This window comes from Acomys minous, assembly GCF_964271855.1.
Source record: "Acomys minous genome assembly, chromosome: 8".
NCBI classification, from domain to species: domain Eukaryota; kingdom Metazoa; phylum Chordata; class Mammalia; order Rodentia; family Muridae; genus Acomys; species Acomys minous.
Genome location: NC_140489.1, coordinates 121,760,618 through 121,786,390, shown reverse-complemented (window position 1 = coordinate 121,786,390; position 25,773 = coordinate 121,760,618).

The following is a 25,773-nucleotide window of genomic DNA, read 5'->3' as shown; positions in this document are numbered from 1 at the left end:
AAAGTTTCAAGTGATCTAGTACTGATAAGAAAGCTTGCATTTGATATTAGAATACACATTTTGAAAATGACACACAATCTATGTAAGCTATATGTACTACTGTGTGGAGATTAATTTTATTAAAAGAATATCTGAGAGTTCTTGAAAAAGAAATAGGAATATCTAAAATCTATTTTTAAATGCTTTAATCACCATTAGCAGCCAGGGAAATAGAAATTAAAGCTATTTTGATATTTCATCTTATCTACTGAGATAGGCTAAGATAAGGAAAACCAACAAATGCTGATGAGGAAGGATGTAGGGAATGGGACCCTCATGATCTGTTGGCGGAAGTGCAAACTGGTGTAGTCACTGTGGAAATTAGTTCTGTACTTCCTTCAGAAAACTAGAAATAGATTTTTCAAATAACCCAGATACAGCATTTCTGGGCATATGACCAAAAGATTCTATATCCTAATATTGAGATACATTCTCATCTGTGTTACTCGCTGATCAAATCACAATAAGTAGGATATAGAAAGAGCAATAATGATCATGAACTGATGGGTGAATAATAAAAACGTGATACCTATACACAAAGGGATTTTATTCTATTGTAAATAAAAATGAAATTATGAAAGTGTATAAGGTAAGTGGGTAGAACTGGAAATCATACTAAATGGCAGATTCTACATCCAGAAATAGAATATCAAATCTTTGTATTTGTATGATTAATTTGTATTATTTGTCAAACCCAGGAAGTCAGACAGAAGCTATATCTAGAGAGGGGGAAGAGTACCTAAAGAGGAGGCAAAGAGAGCCCAGATGGTATGAAGGCAAGGGAGGAAGAGTGGGAACGGAGATTTAATGGGGAGAAAAATTGGAGGGTAGAACTAAAAAAGGTGTGTGTGTGTGTGTGTGTGTGGTAAATAATTAACACAGTGTGTTTGAAAAGCCGTAAGAAAACCCATTTTATAAGCTTCCTAAATATATAGCCATACTCATATACAATAGTCTCACTGAGTAGCTCCACTAAAGATAAAGGTGGGGGTGATGCAAAATGTGAAGGTTTTATGACTAGAAGAAAAGGATAATAAAATTACATTACTCAATTCACCTTTCCTTTTTAAAAAATATATTTCATTAATTTATTCATATTACATCTCAATGGTTATCCCATCCCTTGTATCCTCCCATTCCTCCCTCTCTCCCATTTTCCCCTTGCTCCCTTCCCCTATGACTGTGACAGAGGGGGATGTCTTCCCCTTGTATATGCTCATAGGGTATCAAGTCTCTTCTTGGTAGCCTGCTATCCTTACTCTGAGTTCCACCAGGCCTCTCCATCCAGGGAATGTGGTCAAATATGGGGCACCAGAGTTCATGTGAAAGTTAGACCCCACTATACTCAACTGTGGAGAATGTCTTGTCCATTGGCTAGATCTGGGTAGGGGTTCAAAGTTTACTGCTTGTATTGTCCTTGGCTGGTGCCATACTTTGAGCAGGACCCATGGGCCCAGATCTGCCTATCATAAAGTTCTTCTTGTAGGTTTCTAGGACCCTCTGGATCCTTCTATTTCCCCATTCTCCCATGCTTTTCTCACCTAGAGTCCCAATAGGATGTCCTCCCCTTTGTCCCACTTTCTTGATAAGTGAAGACTTTCATGGGACATGCCCCTTGGGCTAGTGACCAGATATAAGTGAGTATATCCTTTTTTTTTTTTTTTTTTTTTTTTTTTTTTTTACTTTAGGTTCATGCAATGTTTAAGGAAAGATTAAGTTGTAAGAGTATCGAGATATTTTCATTTGTAGAATTTGGGTTATGGACTACAGGTCCTATCTTCAGGCTTTTGAGAGTTTGCTAGTGCCTGCAGAAGCACACACTATCCAGGAACAGCACACCACTTGCTGGTCCTCTCTATCTCTGCCTTCCTGTGTGGCTATCCAAGTCTAGTTGATCAATTTCGAGTAAGCTCTGGTCAACCTGTGGTTAAACATGGTGGTCTTGGGAAGCTGCCTGTTTAAATGGGAACCTTGTGGCAGGTGTATAGTTGCATGGGGTGCTTAGATGGTGAGACTTTTGCTACTTATGTGTATACATGGCTCTGCACCATTTTCAGGTGGTGGAGGCTGGGATTAATAAGTTAGCACTGCTACCTATTTCTCTTCAATAATTTCTTACCATTTTTATCCACATTTTTATATTTCTAAAGCTAATAATAAGTAAATAGCTTTCTTACAGGCTTGAGTTTATCATCTATCTATCTATCAACCTATTTATTTATCTGTCACCTATCTGCCATCTCATACATCTAATCTTCCATTCTTTCTTTTTTGTCAACAAAAATGAAAATTTCAGCTCCTATTCTAACATATTTCCAATTCAATAAGAAAGCACATATTTTGAGTGTTTATAAGCAATTATTTTTTCATTTTCAACATCTTTTTATATATAATACAATGTGAGATGGCAGTCTATTTTTGATTATTGAGATACAGTTAGCTTTAATTTTTCCTGTGGATACTAATCAGAATATTTAATGCATCTTTTTTGATAAGTCTAATTCTTACCACTATGGTTAATTGCATACTCATCAATCCTAGTCTGATATGATAAAATGAAAATCTGCCTTGGAAACAGACAACCTAGAATATTTCTCAGTCATTTCTTTTGCTCTTTGGTACACTTCACCACATCTGTCCCTGAAGCTCACTCAAGCTGATTATCTTTTTGTTTACTTTTTAAAAGAAGATTTCTTTATACACCTATAAGTTTTGTCTGCATGCATATTTGTTCACCATGTGCATGCCTGCTGCCTTCAGAGGTCAAAAAAGCTATTTTATTCCTGCAACTGGAGTAATGAATGGCTATGAAAAACCATGCTGTAGCTGGGTACCTCTGTAAGAACAAGTGCTGTTAATCACTGAGTCACTGCTCCAGCCCCAAACTTATCTTTTCCATCAGAGTCTTCAATCATACTGAGATTTAGCCTTCTCCAGAATTTCCCAACTAATTCAGATACTAAACACATTCAAGTGATGGTGAAATACCTGCTTGGACTGTGTTAAATCTCCTGTTGTCTGATCTGTTGATTCAGAATATAGAGAACACATTAGACCTAAGCCAATCTGTTCTGTGCTCACATCAAGCTTGTTATTTAAGTCTGATGTAAATCCAATTTTAAAGGTATTATCAAAATTTTTCTTTAGCCAAGTCATAGCATCTGGAAATCTCCTGCCCCAAGACCTCCTGCCTACGTGACTAAATGGGTGTGGTAGTTAGTGTGTTTGACACAGACTTTTTTGGAGTGCCTTCCTTGGAAGCCAGGGGTGGTGGTTCACATATTTGAATACCTTAGAAAGTGGTAATACTTAACAGAGTTTAGGAAGTATGGCCTTATCAGAGTAGGCAAGGACTTGTTGGAGGAAGTATGTCACTGGGGGTAGGCTTTGGCATTTCCAATGTCCAACTCAGGCCCAGTGTCTGGCTCTTCCTGCTGCCTTCGTATATGGTTATGTAACTATTGGCTACCATGCCTGCCTGCATGCAGCGATGCTCCCTGCCATGAGGATAACAGACTAAGCCTCGGAAACTGAAAGCAAGCCCAATGAAACACTTTTCCTTATAAGAGTTGCTGTGGTCATGGTGTGTCTTCATAGCAAGACACCAGGACTATCTTCAGCTTGTCTTCTCCTGTAGTTCTTCCATGTGCTGCTGCCGTGTAGTATGAAGCATGGCCTAGGATTTGCACCTTTGCAATATTTTTCCCCTATGCCCATGTTTCTACAATTCAGACTAGACATTTCTTTGTGTTGACATACTCAGATGAAATTACCAGGTTTCTGTACAAAAAGCTCCTGAATTGAAAAGCCACTATGTTTATATCCATTCAACATTTTCCTCCAACTCCTCCTTTATCACAACATTGTATCTGTATGTTCCTAGAATTCTAGTCTTTAAATTGCCAAATCTCTTCACAACTTGCTTTTGGTGTTTAGAGAGTGTGTTTTGCTTTTGCCTTGCCATCAATGTCTGCTTCTACGTAAAGCTCCCCTCCCCTCATTCATTGCCCTGTTCCAGAAGTCTAGAATATGACACACAAACCCATTAGGCAGCACTGTACATTGAATACATTTTTTATGGAGGGATAATTGTACTAGTGACCTTATGAACACTAGACAAGCACTCTACCCCTGTTTTCATGGAGGGATAATTGTACTAGTGACCTTATGAACACTAGGCAAGCACTCTACCCCTGAGCTATATTTTTCAGTCCCATAGCCCAACAATCAATTCTTTCCTAAAAGTACTCAAAGGTAAGAAATTTCACACAAAGTGTATCTTCAACAAATGGTGCTGGTCTAACTGGACTTCTACATGTAGAAAATGCAAATAGATCCATATTTATCACCCTATACAAAACTGAAATCCAAATGGATTAAAGACCTCAACATAACCAGACATACTAAATCTGTTGGAAGAAAAAGGAGGGAAGAGCTTTGAACTCATTGACAGTGTCCTGAACAGAACACTAATAGCTCAGGCTCTAAGATTATCAACTTATAAATGGGATCTTACGAAACTGAAAAGCTTCTGTAGGCAAAGGACATTATAAACAGAACAAAACAACAGCCTACAGACTCAGAAAACATCTTCACCATCTGAGAAAGGGCTAATATCCAAAATATATAAGAAATTCAAGAAACTAAATAACACCAAACCAAATAACCCAATTAAAAATGAGGTACAGAGAATTTTCAATGGAGGAATATCAAATGGCTGAGAAACACTTAAAGAAATGCTCATCATCCTTAGGCATCAGGGAAACACAAATCAACACAACTCTGAGATTCTATCTTAGACCTTTCCAAATGGCTAAGAACAAAACCCCAAGTGACAGCACATGTTGGGGAGGATGTGGAGAAAGGGGTACACTCTGCCATTGCTGGTGGGAATGTAAACATGTACAACCACTTTGGAAATCAAGCTGGTACTTTCTCTGAAAACTGGGACTAGTTTTACCACAGGTCCCAGCTATACCACTCCTGGACATATATCTGAAAACTGCTCCAGCATACAGCACGGACATTTGCTTAACTATGTTCATAGCAGCCATATTTATAATAGCCAGAATCTAGAAACAACCTAGATGTCCCTCAACCAAAGAATGGATAAAGAAACCGTATACATTTACACAACAGAATGCTATCCAGCTATTAAAAAGAGGAAATCTTGAAGTTTGCAGGCAAATTGATGGAACTAGAAAAGATCATCCACAGTGAGGTAACCCAGACCCAGAAAAGCATGCATGGTATATACTCATTTATAAGTGGATATTAGCCCAACAGATACATCCTCTGAGAGATTCCACCCAGAAGGGGATCAGTACAGATGCTGGGACTTGCTGCTGGACTCAAGGTGGAGTATTGAGAGTGGTATGGAAGAATGGGGAGATGGAAGTAACCAGCAAGTTCAGGAGCCCCATAAGGAAACCATTAAGGCTGACAGATCTGGATACTGGGGTGCCTGCACAAACTGTTGCACCAACCAAGGACAATGCATGCAATAAACTTAGACCCCCTGTTCAGAACTAGGCAATGGACAGCTCTTTTCCCTCTTGTAGGGAGAGACCCAGTGATGGAGTCTAGTGCTCCCAATTTGATCCCTTCCTCTTCTTGGGGCAGCCAGTGGCACACAAAGAGAGTGGAAGCAAGGTATCAGGATGAGATCTGATAGGCTGTGGCTATATATGGTGGGGGAAGAGCTTCCCTTTTGTCAGAGGTCTAGGGGAGAGGAATAGGGTGGAAGGGGATGGGAGCAGAAAGATATGAGCAAGGGGATAAAATTCAGCATGAAATATGAATAAATTATAATTAGTTAAAAGAAAAAAGAAAAAAAAAGACTATCCAGGCTAACTAACTCCTGGCAGAAAAAGTTACTTCTGACCTACACATTTCTAAAAAGTGAACTATATTTACAGATGAAAGAAGTCTATCTTAGTCAGTTTCTCTGTAGACTTGCAACCGAGAAGTAAAATATAAAATAATGTTAGACATAGACATGGTCTTAACATCCATAAATAAGGTCAAATTAGGCTAGAATGCTAAGTGGCTGACTTAAGGACTTGTAAAGTGCTTTAAGTGATAAGGTCCAGCTAATACCCAAGGCTTCTACCTCAGAATGGAATTTCTGTTTATGATTCATATCTCTAACAACAATTATAAGCATAAGATGGTACTATTCTATGATCTCTTATTACAGTCTAGACCATCAGCCCACCCTGATACACCAGGGCCTGATTCAATATTTGCGACAATACCTATGAAGTAGATAATACCAGCATTTTCCAGCTTTACAGGTGGGGAAACAGACCATTTGTGTGCTGTGAAAGTTATAACTGGAACCAATATTGTGAATAAGAAATGGTCTTGACTCTGAAAGGACGCCTAGTTTCCAGTGCTATAAAGGACAAATAGAGAATTGGAATGAAACATTTTTTACAAGTTTCGCAACATATTTTTACTCTTTTTACTCTCATTTATGTTTGCTATGACAGCTGAATGCAGTGTCATGCCGTGAGGTAAAGAATGAAGCTGAAAATGCCTTTGGCGGCCTTGTTTTTAAAACATTGCATCTTTTCCTGGTTTTGGTTGGTGAACATGGCTAAGTAGAAGACCTAGATTATGGCTTAGCACTGCTAATGCCAATCATCAGGTGTACATCTCCCTGTTAGTCTCTCTCTTGATTTTATCTCTGAGTGCACAGCTTCTCCTTCTGAGCTTCCATTTTCAAGCTTCTGAGACCAAACAAAAGGTTGACAAGAAGGAGATACATGACTGTGGATCAACACAATAATGACCTGAAGTCTGAGGGGAGGCTGACAGAAGACCTCCATCTCACAGGCTCAACGCAGTCATTCTGAAGTGTCCAGGACACTTCTACACCCAGCCACTGTGAACTGCTCTTCATTTTTGATGCTTTTCAGCTGGCTTGGCTATGCTTCTTTTCTAAATTGGCAGTCTGAACACTTTGTGGTGAGACGAGACAGAAGAGAGAATATAACTTGAAATATGGTTGTGGGTGTTTTATTTTTTTTAACAAGTTCTATAAAATCTCTAAAAAAGACCTTTAAAAAACATCTCTTCGAATTACCTTCTTTTACTTTTAAAATACAGTGTTTAGTTTTCAGCATTAGTTCAGCAGATGCATCATCCTTCAGCGTAAAAAGAGTGATCTCAATTTAGGTGCCCAACCAAAACATATGTATTCTTTAGCCCATTCTTTGCCTTTCCCCTAAGTGACACTGGGAAAATATCATCTTGAAAATCAGGGCCAAAATGTCTTCAAGTTGTAAACTATAGACAAAAAGAATCCATCAGCAGAGAGCAGGACACTACAGTAAGGCCTCAGAGCATAACATGGTCCTCTTTTGCATGCAGCTTACGCCCTGTCTCCATGAGACTCTAGCCATGGTAGCAGTGGCATTGTAGGGATCCGTCCTCATTATGTCAAACAATGAAAATCTAGTTGCATCATTCACACGTACATCTAACATTACATTGGCACTCAAATTAAGGATACTGAAGCTCCCACCGCCTGAGTCCACAATATGGTGTGCTTGGTTTCAAAAAATAGAAAATATGATATTGCAAAATCAACACATGCTCTCCAATAATACAGCCCTGCAGGAACACTGAAGTGAACACACACAAGAAGAATATTGCAAACATAGGAGTCAAGTGAAGGACAAAAAAGCAAAACAAACCAAAACCAGAACTAAGCATGTTCTTCTGATGTATTGTTCAAATAGGTATAGTAAACACTCTTTGAGCATCCTTTTCAACTCAGGATCCATCAGTTCAGCTATGCTCCAATAACTGAACTCAGTACCAATATTTGACCCATGCCCTGGACCACAGACAAATGCCGACTATGTGATTGCATGTCCTGGACACACTTCAAAGGGTCATCCAAGCTGGTTAAGCAAGTGGAAACAAGTTTTGTTCTCTTTCTTAGAACTTGAGCACAAGGATGGAACAAGAGTAGGTCATTCACTGCTGACATCACTGAAAGTGGAATGGAAAACTGATGGTCCTGGAATAGAGTGGGGATTGGATGTAAGAAAAAGGAGACAGAGACATAGCCAGAACAACAAAGAAACAGTTTTCTATCTTTTCTCAGCTCTTCTTTAGAGTTAACTGTGGGTTTTCTATTCACATCATCACAAACTATATTTAGACTCAATTTCCCTTTTTACTTAAAATAGTCTTTCTAACTGAAAGCCAACACCTATAGATCCTTCAAGGGCATGGATATACGATGTGTGGTAGTGAGAGAAAAGCTGGAACTCCTTGAGGACTGCCTTTTGTTTTAAATTTATTTTGTTATTTTTTGTGTTTGAGTACTTTGCCTGCATGTATGGCTGTGTACTGTATGCATGATGGGCCCCTGCAAATCCAACGCGTGATTTAGATCATCTAAGACTACAATCACACCTGACTGTGAGCTAGCACGTGGGTGCTGGAAATTGGCCTTTAGTCTCTAGGAAGGCCAGCCAGTGCTCTTAACCACTGAGCCATCACAGCAGCCCTGATAACCATTTTTGTTTGTTTGTTTGTTTTTCTTTTCTTCCCTTAGCTTGCCGAAGTGTGGTCTATAATGTTGTCACATAAATTCATTCCTGCAGATGCAGAGAGCTTCACCACAGGAAAATGTGTTATTAAACTTCCTGTACAATCTCTCACCATCCCCGTGCATCACAACCCTGTGGCTCACAAAGGACAATCTATATTCATTACTTATTTTAAAAATAATTGCTAATATGATTTTCCATAGTTTGAAGTGTAGAGCTTCCTTTTTCTCCTCTTCACCACTTCCTTGATGCCTTTTCCCACCCATATGAAAAGTTAGTGGCTGCAGCAAAACACAGCACAAAGTAAATCACCCATGCAGAAAGATTTTCCATCCTTGTAAGATAATATGAGATTGGAGTTTGTGATCAAATGACTTATCCCCCTGGAGTTTTGATCAATAACAGAGATGAATGGTAGACACTTTTTTGAAAGGAAGAGTTTTTTTTTATGGTTTCAGAATAAACTTATATAATATAACCACTTAATCACCTGTAGTTTACCACTCTCATGAAATGATAATCTCTTTAAGCCAGGTTTCGTTACAAAAATCAATGTCTACATTTTTTTTGTTGTTCAGAAGAATGAAATTGTATCATGGTCTGATCAGAAAACGTGTAGCACAGGACCATCGTCTTAGTAGGAGACACCACAGGAAATTGAGAAAAATCAGGGAGAGTAACAGAACAAATGAGATATTATACAAGTGACAACAATTTCAGCTCCTCTAATAGAAAAAGACAGCTGGAGCAAGGTGCTTGGGCCACCCACTGCTGGAGGATAAAAAGCTTCAGTCTTCTGGACCTTTGATTGTCTAGTTGATAGAGCTGAGAATGTAGCTCTTATACCATGTCATGGAGAAGTTAAACTCCATCCTCACATTCTTCCCCACCCCTCATCTACAACATATTTGTAATAGGATTGTTTGCTAAAGAAATACCAGCCCAATACCTACATAAAAACTCAACTTATCTTTGTGATGTTGCTGAAGAGTTCTTCTTTGCATCCATATATTTCCATGGAATACACTTTACAGTTTCTTCTAGCTATATTTTTTTGTGTTGTTGTTGTTTTGTATCTATGGCAGCAAAGAGTTTGTGTGTTCCTTCTTAAAGTATATGAGATAATTTCAGGAGCAATGAAAATAACTGTGATGTGATAACTTCACATTACAATTTCTGTGCCATTTGTCAAGTGTTCTCTGCTTACTGCAATGAATGATGCAAAAGACTTCATTTTTAAAATCAAGTATTATACTTTTAAATGAGTAGTTATAAGTGATGCCTTACAAGTATATTCCTTGCTTCAGGTGAAAAACAAAAACAAAAACAAAACTGTGCTATAAAACAGACAGTAGAGAGAACCCAAGCCAGCAGCTCTTCTGTATGTGCTCATACATGAAGTTTAAGGCTCTTTCTTTAGCCAGTGACCTCAGCCCTGACATTCCTCACCTCCAAGTTAATCTTGCGATTGTATAACAATGCAGAGGCTAGCTGAACATGGTTGTATAGGCCTTTACTCCCAGCACTCAAGGAGACAGAGGCAGGTGGATCTCTGTGACTTCAAGACCAGCCTGGTTTACAGAGTGTGTCCAGGACAGCCAGGGTACACAGAGAATCCCTGTCTCAAAAACTTAAAATGCAGCTGTGAAAGTTACGTTGTGAGACCCTTTGACTACGGCTTGTAGGCAGCTTCTTTTTCCTGGTGGCAAGCTACACTCAACAGAACTAGAACCTGCTACTTATTTTGAAATATAAATTCAGACCCTGCAGCCAGGAATAAAGGCAGAAACAGGGCAGTAACTGACACTCCATGGAGAACAGGCTCTGAGCCAAGTACTATAGCTAGACATAGCTTAACTCATTTCCTCTGCAGAGAGATTCATCGAGCCAGAAGTCAAACTCTGCTATTTAGACTGCAGGAAGTGTTTCCTGGGAAATATCTGAAAGATAAAAAATACATTAGTAATATGTGGATATGCTTAATGAAGGCGTGTTGATAGTATTCCCATATCATCTTTTTTCCTCACCTCCACCCTTCCACCAATCAGTTAGCTTAATCCAGGCCTGAGTATTTACAGCACTGCCTTTGCCTATTTCCCAGGCTCAGTATCTCTATTGATTTCTCCTAGTGATTCCATGAGCATAGACTGGTACACAGCACATCATGCCTCATTCTGATAATTCTACTGTAGACAGTACCCCTCTGGCTTGCAGGATACAGTTAAAGTTAGAACTTGTATGAAACCAGGCTGATCTACAGGAATTGATAGACAGCATCCTTCCAAATCCCTGTGCTTCCTCATCAAGCAATAGAAACACATCCAGAAGCCCAGCTCACCCTTTTCTAAAGACCCTGACTTTCTTCCCATTGTTGTTTATGGCTTCTCCAGTTTAACTCCTCTAAGTGAGGAAATAAAACAGGATTCATCTGTCTCACACATTGAGTGTTTTGTGTTTTAGAAGCTCAGAGAATACTAACCTGATCATTGAGCCCCAAGTAAAGAAAACAGACCAATAGCGCCTTGTCCTAGAGTGCAGCCATGGTCTATGAGGACAGATGGGCTTGGGAAGTACATCACTCCCCACTGATTAGCTTAGTAGGCTGGCACCAACCAAGCTTACCAGAGGATTTTGCATTAAAGTTCTTTTGACTATTTTGGAGTCATACTGTTGCAGTGTCAAGTATTCCTTTCCCTTATTGGCTATGAAATGATCAAACTTTGTAATATAACAGAAAGAGCAATGTGCTCATCTGCCCAACATTTTCTACTCTATAAAAATAAAACAATTCTCAAGTAAGGGTGGCCTCAAATTTTTAGTCCAAAACTCATTATACTAGGCAATTTATTTTTCTTCTGCAATCATTAAAAGTTCTGGAGTAAATTCTTTTGAAAAAAAGTGAAGGACCAGAGGCTTCACAGACCTTTTCCCATTTATTTACCCTTTTAAATATAGCAAACTTGGATGATATTAAATGAGAACCTAGTCCTCATACCTCTTCAACAAAATATATTGCTTAAGAGATGATAAAAAAAACAAACAAAGGTATAAAAGTGTAATATTAGCACCGACATGGCTCACAATAATTTTCCCCTGTGTTCCTACTTTTAAAGAAAATATAATAAAATTAAACAAAAACCAATACATTTGAATTGGACAAAACAAACAGAGGGGGGAAAGCCCAAGAGGTTGCACAAGAAACAAAAGATCCACTCATTCACACATTTGTGAATCTCATAAAAACACTAAACTGAGATATCATATGTGTGTGTGTGTATACATACATATATACATATACATACACACATATATGTGTGTGTATATATACATATACATATATATACATATGTGTGTGTTTCTCTCTCTCTCTCTCTCTCTCTGTGTGTGTGTGTGTGTGTGTGTGTGTGTGTGTGTGTGTGTGTGTGTGTAAAAGGCCTGGTGCAGACTTCTGCAGGCCCTGTGAATGCTTGTCAGTCTCTGTGAGTTCATTTGAGTTGTGATCCTGTTGACTGGCCTTGTTTTCTTGTGGGCCTACATTCCCTCTGTCTCTTACATTTTGGCTGCCTCCCTTCCACAGGATTCCATGAGCTCTGCGGCCCATGATTTGATGGAGCCATCCCTTTTAGGACTAAGTGTTCCAAGGTCCTTCACTCTGCAAATTATCTGGCTGTCAATCTCTTTATTTGTTTCCATCAGCTGCAGGAGGAAGCTTCTCTGATGATGGTTGAGCAAGGCACTGATCTGTTTCCTGGTCTGGAATGGTGCATGGTAATTGCTTAAGCGTTTGCTTCAACTTGAGATTTAATTCTTGTCAATTATCCAGTAGAATTCCCATAACAACTTTGTCTGTAATTATTTTTTAAAATGACCTCTATTTCTCACAACTGCTGCTGCTGCTCTGTGGCTACCTTCTGTCATTCTCACTCCACTTGGTCACATCTTAGGTATTCTTCATGAACACATTGAAAGGGTCTTCTGGTCATGGCTGACATCTGAGCAATTCAACTACTCTTTTTACTGCATTGTAGATTCTCTGTCAGTTTACCTTTTGAAAAAGCACACCTATTTCTACATGTCCAGAGATTATATTTGATAGGAATTCTTTAGGGCCTCTTCACCCTGAGTGTTAGGGAGGAATCATCAGGGTTTAGAAGGATGGTCAACAAAATAGTATCATTTCCCGCTCTCCAATATTCAAAATTATTAGTAAGCTACAATCTACAAATATGTATACAAATATGTATGCTTTTGTCACAAGTTGTTTCTGTTATGAAAATAGTAACTAGGATGAAATAGGTCTTTAGAAATAAGCAATTATTCAATTGACACTTCTCATTGATTCAAAATTATTGAAATGAAGAAGCATTCACAATAATTGATATTGCAATTAATATAGTATCATGTACACCATAAAATTAATTGCAATGTAATTGCCTATGTACAAGATTAAAATTGCTTGTAACATAAGTTTATATATTAGTAATACAGAGCACATGATCCAGGACACTGGAGATATTGGAGTAACTCCTTACATCCCAGAGCATGTGCTGGGATTTAAAATAGTTGCGTTTCACTGAGGCTATACTGTAGCCGTTTACACAAGGAGAGCATGTGTATAACTCAGTGAGATGTGTTGTACAGGTGCTTCCCTGTACCACTATTGCTTTGTTCATTAAATGTCTAAAGAGTTGTCTATCATAGCAGAGGGACAATTCTTCAAAAGCTCTATCCACTTTCCTTATTCCCGGCTCATGGCCACTGACTGTTGTCTTCTCTGTTATTAATGACCTTATATTCCACACTTTTTTCCTTGTACCTGAAGCATAGCATACTCACCTAGCCCCAACACATCTCTCCATTAAAAAAGAATGACATACTCACCTAGCCTCTGTGAAAAAAAGAATGAGTGAGTTTGGAGCAGTAACTAAAACATGTGGTGCAGCTCTGTCGAATTATCACTTGGTTTGTCCTGACTCAGAATCAGAAGTGAAAGAAGTCTGCCTAAATCATTAATTAAAATACTAGTAAAGCCCCTGGACTTCCCTAGAAAACATATCTTCCATTGTTTCTTGAAGCCTATTAAATAATAATCATTCAGGGACCATTAGGTGGAGGTAGTTCTAGTACTCTGTTCACCTCTGTAAACAGGACATACTTCAACTCAAGGAAAAGAAACATATCTACCCAGTCATCAGCTAGCCTCTAACCAGTGACTTTCTGCAGGAATGGTCCAATCAGGGATAATGGAAATATTTCCTTTGCTTTGAACATCCTCACCTTGTAAACACCTCCCTACCCCTTGTCCCTTTGCCAGGCCCACAAATGCTGTGCTCTGTAGCTCCTGAATTATGAAGACCTGCCTATTCAGACTCTTTCAACGTGCACTGTACCTAAGCTTATCTTTTAACATCTATAAACAAAAAAAGTAGCCTTGAATTTCAAAGAGAGATACAGGTTTCCAGAGAGCTCAACGCCAAGTGGTTTTCTTTATTTCTACTTAGTTTTTTTTCAGTGTCATCTCTATAGATCCCTGTCACAAGAGAAACACAAATCCTGATTTCTGCCTGTTGGCTTGTTCACCTGGCTCTGAACCAGACCATCACCCAACTTTTCTCCCCCTCAAGAGGCACACTGTCATTCACAAATGGAGGCAAAAATCATTAGCAGTTTTCTTTCAAATTCCTCCACAGATGTCCAAATCCATGAGAATTATATGATAGATGGTGTAGTACTAAACCAGTGTGTTTCAAAAACAGTTGACTTTGGTTATTATTTAATATATTTGCATTTTTACCAACTTTCAATAGAAGGAAACAAGAGATCTACTTTATTTCATGCAAAAACATGTCCCATTATTAATGAATGATGACAAAGCAAAAACTAAAAAATCGAAAGATAAATAAATAAATAGTTAAGTTAGACACTTTATAAATGAAGAGAACAATCAATATTTGCCTCTGCCTCCATATTTGGAACTCCCTGTTCTAGGTACAAATCAATAATATTCCATATCCCAGCCGTAAAAACCATTTTGTAAGTTTGGAGTCAGAGTTTTGTATAAATTTGACATAATGGATATCCTGTTCTAAGCACTGTTGGCCACAGAGTGCCTTGAATAGTCTCCAAAGCATAGTCTCATTTCCCTCAACGGAAACAGCATGGTGTTAGTGTGTAGGCGATTCTATCACCCTGCCTTCCAGGACCTAGCAATTCCTTATGTCATCACTAGCCCTGGCCCAGGTAAGACAGGTGCATGTTGTATCAAAGGACACCCACCACCCAGCTAGCTCTCTCTCTCTCTCTCTCTCTCTCTCTCTCTCTCTCTCTCTCTCTCTCTCTCTCTCTCTCTCTCCCTCCCTCCCTCTCTCCCTCCCTCCCTCCCTCCTGCCTTCCCTCTGTCTCTCTCTTCCCCTTCCCCTTCCTCCCTCCCTCTCTGCCCCCCTCTCTGCCCTCAAGACTCATTCACTGCCTATAACCATTCTCCAAGCCCTCAATCCCCTCCTCTCCCCAAATAAATCTCCTTAGACCAGATCTGTTGTGTGGTATAATTCCTCAGGTACATACCTTGGCACGGGCCCACCATGGTATGCCCTTACCATATCAATATATTTCACCAAGCCATCTCACTGTCTGAGCCCTATCTTATAAACTTCACCTCTCAATCTACATGAAGGACTTTACTAATGTGTCTCCTCTTGCTATGGTTACTTATGGAGCCAAGGATGAGTGGTTTTTCCAATGTGTGGTTACTGCTATTTCCTAAACAGTGAACATTTGGTGGTAGAAAGAAACTGTCTGTGCACTTCCTGGGGGAGAGTAAAACCCTTCCATTCTTGGCTTCTGTTAGGACTTCTAAACGTTTCTCCTTTCAGTTGCCTTGGTGATTTCTTTGCTCATCTGTCATCACAGGTGGTATGTACTTTTCACCTGCTTCCTCTCCCTTCGTTATTTCAGAATGACTTGGTTGGCAAGGACATAAACACAAACAAATGAATTTGGAGGTCACAGATTACTGTAGGTCAAGGGATATGAGAGACTTCTCTGGGAAATTCTATTTCAGCACGCATGTTCACAGGAGGATTTGCTGTGGTACTTTTTTATCTCCCCATATTATTTCATACAGCTGGTATTGCTTGATTATCTTTTGCTTTGGAAAGAGATAAAAGCTGTATAGATCAGGTGGCCTTTGGGGTGCCTTTCATGGCTTTCCCCATCAATGTAGCTTAATATAGTTGTTTTTTCTCAATCCTTGTGAAAAACAAACCTCCACCTCATGGCTGGTGTTCTTCCGTGAGAGCACCTCCCAAAAATAGCATGCCATTTTATTCACAATGGTGTCCATATCCTGCAGTTCTGAGGTAAAACATGGAAGTTAATCTCAGCTTCTCTCTCACATTCTGCTATGAATTCTTCCTCGGGCTGGCATCGCATGTTCCTCTTTTGGTAAGCAGGGAATATGAGGGAGGATTCATTATGAAGGTTTTCAATCTGTAGTGTATCCCACCTCTCATCATCTGTGTTTGCCTGTAGCTCACAGGAATGTCATACAAGCTTCATTTAGTGCACTTACCAGATTTTACACTTTAAAGTCAGATGGTTTCCCCAGTAGTGTTGGCATAGCTCTCTGGTAGTGGGGGTGCTCTCCAATTACCTGGGTGCCTTTGCTTTACAGGGCCAAAATTTGGAATTTTTTCTTTAGAAAGAATGAAGAAATGTTTTAATAAGACTGTGTGCAAATGTCCTTGGTTAGTCTCTTGCTGCCATACGCAATCTGAGCCATCTCTATATATAATTCATTTGCTCCTCCATCTTACAGTACACTCAGCACTGCTTTTGTTGCCACCTGTGTGAAGGTCATTTCTTTGGCCCACGAAGCATCCCTTCCCTATTAGAATTAATTGATTTGTTGGCATATATCAGTCTCTAGTATTTTTGACTTGTACACTGAAGATTTGGCCAAGGTCCCTCCTTTTTTCTCACCTGTGAATGAAAAACAAACTTGAATTTTTACAAATTTCCAAGTGAAGAAAACATGGTGCCCAGTGAAGGAAAACTACGAAGTTTACAGAGGATTATTGAACCAGCATGAGCATGTCTAACATTCAACAAAATCAAGGTGTTCTACAGTTCGATCTGTTGTCTCACAACTGAGCTTTCTCTCTTTACATGTAGAAGCCCCACACTGATTCATTGTAATACAAAGGTGAGAAATACCAGGTTTCCTAGTTTATAAGGAGAATGTAAGGGGAAAGTAATTCTAACTACAAGTCATTCATCAAGCCATTAAATTATTGTATATATTCTAGATTTTGTATGTAATTTATAAGTCAAAAATCTCACTTTCTTCTAGCAACATTTTGTGTCTGTATGTGTGGTGCTGAGAATTGAACCCAGGACCTTGCAAATGCTAGGTAGGTGCTCTTCCATGAGCTGCACCCCATTCCACAAGCAGTGACTTTATAGAGACCTCTAGCATAATATCCAAAAAGATGTTGCCATATATATCTAGAGAAATATTCAGAAATCTAAATTGTTATATCAAGTAAAATTAGATATAAATTGAATTAAGGATAATAACATGATAAGACAAACAAGGCAAAGGTTCTTCCATCTCTTATTCTTGTTGAGACCATTTTAGTTTTAACTAGATCTCCTTGATCTAAAGCCTGGATGGAAAATTAACCAACTTTTCAAGGAAACCAAGGTCAAGTTAGCCCCAGCTAACTTATCTTCTGTTAAGCTGCCTGCTTCTATAAACCTCCCCATCCAGCTAACTGCTTATCTTAGCTTCTGCTAAATCACTTACTTATACAAAATTACCCTCATGTTGCTGGGCTGCAGAGCAAGATCATAGGATGTGCTTTTGCATTTAAAGAATCCTTGCTCTATTTTATTGGTGCTACATTTGTATCCTGAATACCTGAGTCTAGTCCTCTGCCAGATGGAATAAACAGTTTTAACTGGGTATATACTATGTCTGAGTAATCTTTTCTGTTGAACTCCCCTTTAGTTCCAGCACTTGGGTAGTAGAGGCAAGTAGATATTTGTGAGTTTTATCTATGCAAGCGTGGTCTACAAAACAAGTCTAGGACACTCTAGAGAAACTGAGAAACTGTGTCTCAAAAAACCAAAGTAATAATAATAATAATAATAATAATAATAATAATAATAATAATAATTAATAATAATAATATTTAGAGGAAGAGGAACAAGAAAGCAAAAAGACAAGGAATGCATAGAAATTTTCACACTCAGCTCCTCCCACCTCTGCCTTGAGAATTAAAGGAAGCTAAAACGAATACTTGGAGATCTTGAGATTGCTTTATTACTTCCCTAAGGAAGAGTGATTATGTCTGGAACTACGGTAGAACAAAGAAAGCAAAGCCTTAAAAGAAAAAAAAATCACTATCCAAATAAAGGATAAATCATTCTGCCACTGGATCTGAGATGAAGACCAAACCTTTCTAGTGAGCATGGTCAAATCAAAACAAACAACAGAAACAAAAGCAATGTAGAAATGGTGCTATGAATAGAGCAACAGTTATTTAAAATTTTAAATGGCAAACTAAATACTATCCTTCATTTTGAGTAAAGATTGAATTAAATAATTTACTTGGGACAGCTTTGATAATACTATCACTAATAGTTTCAACAATGTATCATGCATGCCTCCACTAGTCAGACTTCTCAGTGCTGTGACAAATGTGTAGCAGGACAACCTGAAGAGAATGCTCACTTCCTGAGTGCTCAGCTAGTGGCTGTCCTGCTCCAATTCCCTGGGTCTTGGTTGGAAGAACATAACAGCAGTAGGAGGACATGAAAGAGCAAAGATACTTATCAAGCACATGATAGCCACAGAGAAGTGGCAGGATCCATGTGGGTGAGGTCTGTCTTCCAAGTCTGTCCCCGGGCCACACTTCCCTCAACTAGGTGCCACGTCCCAGAGTTCCACTACAGGCCCAATAATCTATTTCATGGCTAATTAAATCAAAACTGTGTAGTCATATATCGAATGTAAAAGTCATGAAAAATTTTGCAACAAGTAAGACATTAATTCAAATTCCAAAGCAGGGACGGGAAAATGGTACAGAGAGGCACTTGACACAGAACCGGATGAAAAAATTCAGTTACAGAGATCTACATGGTAGAAAGAGAGAATAACACACATTATCCTCTGACCTCTGTCCATGACCTATGGCAAGCATGCCTGCACATACACACACATACACACTAAAGAGGTAAGAAATTAAACTAATAGATAACCAAATAGTTATAAGAAAGAAAGATAAAGATAAAAATTATTTTAAAATTTAATCATAATTGATCCAACATATTTCTGGTAATGCTTGATTATGCTGCCTCACATACAGTTGCTATATAGTCTTGGTTTTGGACACACAGCGTATTGGCTCTGTACCATTCATGACATAGCATCATGTATCACTAGTAAAAGCTACTTCAAGCAACCTGACTCAGATTGGGGACCACTGTAGGCTTGGAATGCAGTGATTTTCCTATCTGTACAAAGTGTTCCACTCTTATAGAAAAATACTGGCTTAATTACAGAAGATAAAGGCAATATTGTCCTATCACCCTTCTGTCACATTTCAAAATAGTATATCTGTTGTCTCTCTTGTATTAGAATGTTTGATTTTTAAAATTACTACTTCAACTGCTCACTTAATTTTACTTAAAAAATCACTATGATTTGAGATTAGGACAGAATTTTCTTCAGTATCTTAAATGGACGCAGACATATGTCTGTCGTTTTGTTTTACAGATTTATGCAAAATGGCATTTTCAGTGTTGATAAGTATAAAACAAACCTATCATTAATTCTGGGATGTGTTGAAGAAGTCTACATTCTCAGATATTCAGGCAACTGAATTCTTTATGCAAAACCAAACAAGTCCAAACACACAAGCCCTCCTTGTGATGAAGCTGTCTTTCCTTGGGGAAGCCCTTTCTGATCCTTATTGCAACTCACTGACATCTGAAATTCATGAGCCTTATTCCAGAACTGTTGCTGTGAGGTATGGATCAACTTTGCCTGACCTATCACTAGAACCATGGTTTGAGAGCCATCATTCTCTGGTCCTCCCTGGTCCAACTAAACAGTTCATTCATCAGCTGACCCAATCAAATGGAAGGCAGATAACACATCAAACATAAAATCAAAGAAAGAAATTCCAAGCCTGGGTCAAATCAAGAAACGAAAACAACACGAAGGGACAAAACAGCATGTCTTCCCTCAAATTTACTAGTCCTATAAATGTTCTCTAATGAGAACTACTAAATGAATTCCACAACATAGAATCTTTTTTAAACATCTGGTAAATTTTAAACAATAATAAACTTTATAAAAAATAAAATATTTAAAGAAGGTATAAATGAAGACTTCATCAAACTCTGAAAGGATAATAATTCTTGAGTGATGTCCAAGAAAATACAAATGAGAAAGATGAAGATAATTCAGGATTTAAAAACTGAATTCTATAAAGACATAGGAACATTGAAAAGAACATAGGCTGAAATGAAAATAGAACTGAAAAACTCAGTATCTTAATTGGAAACTCTGGGGAAAGCCTTACAAGTAGAATGAATGAAGAAAACAGAATATCAGATTCAAAGATAAAGTAGAGGATCTAGCATAATAATCAAAGATAAAAAAAAATTGAGGCACAAGATAGGAGCATATAGGAAATGTAGGATACCATGGAGAAACCAAATCTTTGAATCAAGGGCAAGGAAGAGGTAAGAATTTCCAGGTTAATGACATAATTTTGTCTTTGACAAAGTGATAGTGGAAAACTCCCCCCAGGGGACTGGAGAAAAGGCTGACAGGTTAAGAGCATTGGTTTTTTTTCCAGAGGTCTTGAGTTCAATCCCTAGCACCCATGTGGTGGCTTATAATCTGTGGGGAACCAGCCTTAGCACTTCCAGATATTGTGAGGGTCCGTTGAAGCAGGGACAAATAGGAGCGGCAAAAAATTAAGTGGATAGACAGTGTTCTTGGTAGCTGCTAGCAGGCAAACATGCAAGCAGACAAGCAAGCAGAGCACAAAACACAACCCTCAGTACTTTATTTAGTTTTTTTCCTTTTTTATTAATTTGTTCTTGTTACATCTCAATGGTTATCCCATCCCTTGTATCCTCCTATTCTTCCCTCCCTCCCATTTTCCCCTTATTCCCCTCCCCTATGACTGTTCCTGAGGGGGATTACCTCGCCCTGTATATGCTCATAGGGTATCAAGTCTCTTCTTGGTAACCTTCTGTCCTTCCTCTGAGTGCCAACAGGTCTCCCCCTCCAGGGGACACGGTCAAATGTGAGGCACCAGAGTATGTGAGAAAGTCATATCCCACTCTCCACTCTACTGTGGAGAATGTTCTGACCATTGGCTAGATCTGGGTAGGGGTTTAAGGTTTACGGCCTGTATTATCCTTGGCTGGAGCCACAGTTTGAGCGGGACCCCTGGGCCCAAATCTGCCTATCATAATGTTCTACTTGTAGGTTTCTAGGACCCTCTGGATCCTTCTACTCTGCCATTCTCCCATGCTTCTTTCATCTAGAGTCCCAATAGGATGTCCTCCCTTCTGTCCCAGTTTCCTGGTAAGTGAAGGCTTTCATGGGATATGCCCCTTGGGCTAGTATGCAGATATAAGTGAGTATATACCATTTGACTCTTTCTGCTTCTGGGTTAACTCACTCATTATGATCATTTCTAGCTCAATCCATTTATCCACAAATTTTGGGAATTCCTTGTTTTTAATAGCTGAGTACTATTCCATAGTGTATATGTACCAAAGTTTCTTTATCCATTCTTCTATTGATGGACACTTAGGCTGTTTCCATGTTCTGGCTATTATGAATAAGGCTGCTATGAACATGGTTGAGCAAATTTTCTTGTTGTGTGCTAGAGCATCTTCTGGGTATATTCCAAGGAGTGGAATAGTTGGGTCTTGAGGAAGTCCTATTCCCATTTTTCTGAGATAGTACCGGATAGATTTCCAAAGTGGCTGTACTAGTTTGTATTCCCACCAGCAATGAAGGAGTGTTCCTCTCTCCCCACATCCTTGCCAGCATGTGGTGTCACTTGAATTTTTGATCTTAGCCATTCTGATGGGTGTAAGATGGAATCTCAGAGTTGTTTTGATTTGCATTTCCCTGATGATTAAGGAGGTTGAGCATTTCTTTAAGTGTTTCTCAGCCATTTGATATTCCTCTGTGGAGAATTCTCTGTTTAGTTCCAAGCCCCATTTCTCAATTGGGTTATTTGGTTTGGTGGTGTTTAATTTCTTGAGTTCTTTCTATATTTTGGATATTAGACCTTTGTCAGTTGTAGGGTTGGTGAAGATCTTTTCCCAGTCTGTAGGCTGTTGCTTTGTTCTCTTGACAGTGTCTCCTGCCTTACAGAAGCTTCTTAGCCTCATGAGGTCCCATTTATTAATTGTTGACCTTAAGGCCTGGGCTGTTGGTGTTCTGTTCAGGAAGCTGTCTCCTGTGCCAATGTGTTCCAGGCTCTTCTCCACTTTTTATTTAGTTTTTTTAAAGGAGGTATAGTCAGTTATTTCAGATGACAGTTGTATAAAATTCTACAGAATTTCAACCTCATCTAAATTTCAGGAAACAGAAGCAAATCCTATGTCTTTGCCCCGCTAACCCCAAAAACAAGCACATAATTTTATTTTTTATTAATTTCAATGTGTGAACTCTCCAGCCAGTGTTGTTTTTGGCCAAAGGGCACAGCCTAAGCAGTTTCCTTCTGTCTAGACATTTGTACTCTTAGACTATTTTTTTCTATAGAAATACTGGACATCATGTCAACTTGCTGTTAATTTTTCAATCTCATCTTGATGCCTAACTTCGCATCTTTTACAGAATCCTTGAGTACAGCAAAATTAACTGCATCCTTAAGTGCCTCAACTCTAATATGTTCATTAAGAATCCTAATCTTTTCTTCTTTAGTATGACAATTCCAAGGTCTGATGTCTGTAGCAGCTAATCTTTCCATAAAAGTCAAATCATTAACCCAAGCGGCTTTGCCCACCTTTCTACTTTAGGTTTATGCCTTCCTCAGAATCCACCCAAGCCTTTTCTTTAAAGTTCCAACTCATAGGCATTTTTTCCTTTTGCTTAATCAAAGGTTCAGCCCTGGAAATGTCTTTCCTCTATGCCTCATGATTTTCATATGCCATTTGTAAATCATAAACCATTGAAAAATTTAGTAACAAACAATTTTTTCATTTTTCCCAAATTAATGTTGTTTCCTCATCAGAGACATTCTTATCCTTAAGTGTGAATTGCTGGCCAGGTATGATTACTTGATTTTGGCAGAACATCTAACTTTCTCTTTTCAGTGATTTTTGGAGAACCGAGAACAGGGGAAGGGAACTACAAGAAGATAAGGAGAAAGGGTAGTAGAATAAAAGCATCCATATGGAAGTCACAGGTGGCATCGCAATAACTGAAGAACTCAGAGGTTAGGAGACATTGGACCTTTATCGGGTGATTCAACTCCTCTCTGTTCACGGTCATCTGGAGGAGACCTAAAGCTTGAATCCTTGCCAAGTGAATTGTGTGGTCTCCACTTCTGGGTTCCTGGACATGCCCTTCTCAGCGATAACCATCTACAATGAGATCTGGTGCCCTCCTTTGGTATGTAAGCATACATAGAGGGAGAACTCTGTATACATAATAAATAAATAAACCTTAAAAAAAGAAAACTCCCCCAAACTCAGGAAATGCATACACATATAGATACAAGATACACACAAAACCCACACTAGACCAGACCGAAAACCACCCCACAGCATATGGTAGTAAAAATACTCAGAACAAAGAAACAATATTGAAAGTGTCCGGAGAAAAAAATACAACTCACAATAAAGAAAACTCATCAGAATAACATTTTATTTCTATGAAAACTCCAAAAGCAGGACAATCTAGAACAATACACTTTAAATTCTAAAAGATCACAATAGTGAACTAAGATTTCTGTACCCATTAAAGTGACCTGTCATAGCTGAAATAATAAACAAACAAAAACAAAAAGCTTTTCATGATCCAAATAGCCTAAAAGAAAATTATATCCAACAACAACAAAAACCTACCTAGAAATAATACTGAAAGCAATAGTTAAAAGTGAAGAGAGGAATAAATACAACAAAAGACTCTAGAAAGAAAAATATAATCGATTGAAAATCAACCTACAATTAAAAATAAAACCAGGAAAAATATCAAAATGACCACACATACCCTTAATAGTAACGCTAAAGGTATCAACTCTTAAATTAAAAGATACAAACTAGCTTAATGTATTAAGAAAAAAAATATTCTATCTTTGATCTAAAAGAAACTGACCATTAAAGATACTGCTACCTTCAAGTAAAAGGTTAAAAATAATACTGTATTAAATAGGATTAAAAAGCAAGTAGTTGTTGACATCGTACTATCTGACAAAATAGACTTCAAACTGGTGAGATGCCTCAGAGGTTGAGAGCACTGGCTGCTCTTCCAAAGGTCCTGAGTTCAATTCCAGCAACCACGTGGTGGCTCACAACCATCTATAATGTGATCTGATGTCCTTTTCTGGCCTGCAGGTGCACATGCAGCAGAGAACTGTATATATAATAAATAAATAAATCTTTAAAAAATAAAATAAAACTATTCTAGAGGCAGAAAAGTATTCCATTCTAATCAAGGAAACAATTATTCAGAAAACAATCACCACACTAAACATATATACACTGAACCCTGGTGTTAACCTCCATGGAGGCTGGATAGTGGCTACCAAATGTCTAGTCTAAAAATATCTTTGGATGGCCTAGGCTCCTACCACCTCTGGCACAGATCACCAACATAATCCCAAAAATTACTCTGCATCTGTGTTTTCATCCTACAAAAGGGAACATAATGAATCCTATTTGGTGTGGGTTTAAGAAGCAACATACCAAGAAGAGAACTGATACCCTATGAGCGTATACAGGGGGAGGAGGTCCCCATCAGTCACAGTCATAGGGGAGGGGGGAAAGGGGAAAATGGGAGAGAGGGAGGAATGGGAGGATACAAGGGATGGGATAACAATTGAGATGTAATATGGAAAACTAATAAAATATATTTTAAAAAGAAATAAAAACTACCAAAAAAAGAAGCAACAGAATGCATCACTTAGTGTGGTTATTGGTAATGTTATATAAACACTAAAATTTTTGTTGCAACCCCATTCCATGTAACATTCTCAACAGTTTGTGAGCCATGTTTCACATCATCAGGGTATCTTGCTGTTTGTTCCCTCACCTACTTCACTTAACTAGTTTGTTCAGATCTCAGCTCAAGTCTTCTTCATTTAATGAACTTGTCTTTGGTATGTCCACTAATCTTTTATTTGCTCTTAGTTTAAGATCTCTTAATATGCTCACTCATAGTCCACTTTAATACCTTTTTTGATCATTTGTCATGGTAACAATCAGGCAGTGAACTGGGCTACTAGACTTAACTTTTCTGTATATTTCATTTCAGAAGCCATGTCCATTGCTATATATTGCACAGAGGACAGAAAGTACTAATAAAACATAAACAATGTGTCCTAAATACTTTGCTACTTTCACTTATATACACTTGCAAGGCTTGAAAATCTATTCTCTTTATGCCATTTCCTATGAATTATTCTGTTTGTATCATGAATTTTCAGACTTCCTGGCCAATGGTAATTGACTAAAAATATTTATAGAAAATTTCCATAGTCATATCTGTGCCAATGACAACTAAATTACCACTTTCTTCTCTCTCAAATATTAGATTTTGAAATGCAAGTAGATTAACTTAGCTAAGAAAACAAGAAATAGACATCTTTTCATGTTTTATACACTGCTTGTAGACTGCATTTGAATGTGTTCCTTTAAATTTACATAATCATTCATGAATCTTCTTACATCTGAATACCACAGTAATGACAACTTAAGGTATATTGTCTGCTGTTTATTCAAAATGGATTTCAATTATGAAAGAAGATTTTTATGTATGCACCTGTTCCATGCTCGCTATGGATTCAGTGTATGATCACGTAATCTTATGCTGTTTCAGAATAACCATGGTAACTTGTGAATTATTAAGGAGCAGTGGTTTTATTTATCATGTTAAATTATCTAGTATGTAGTTTCAAAG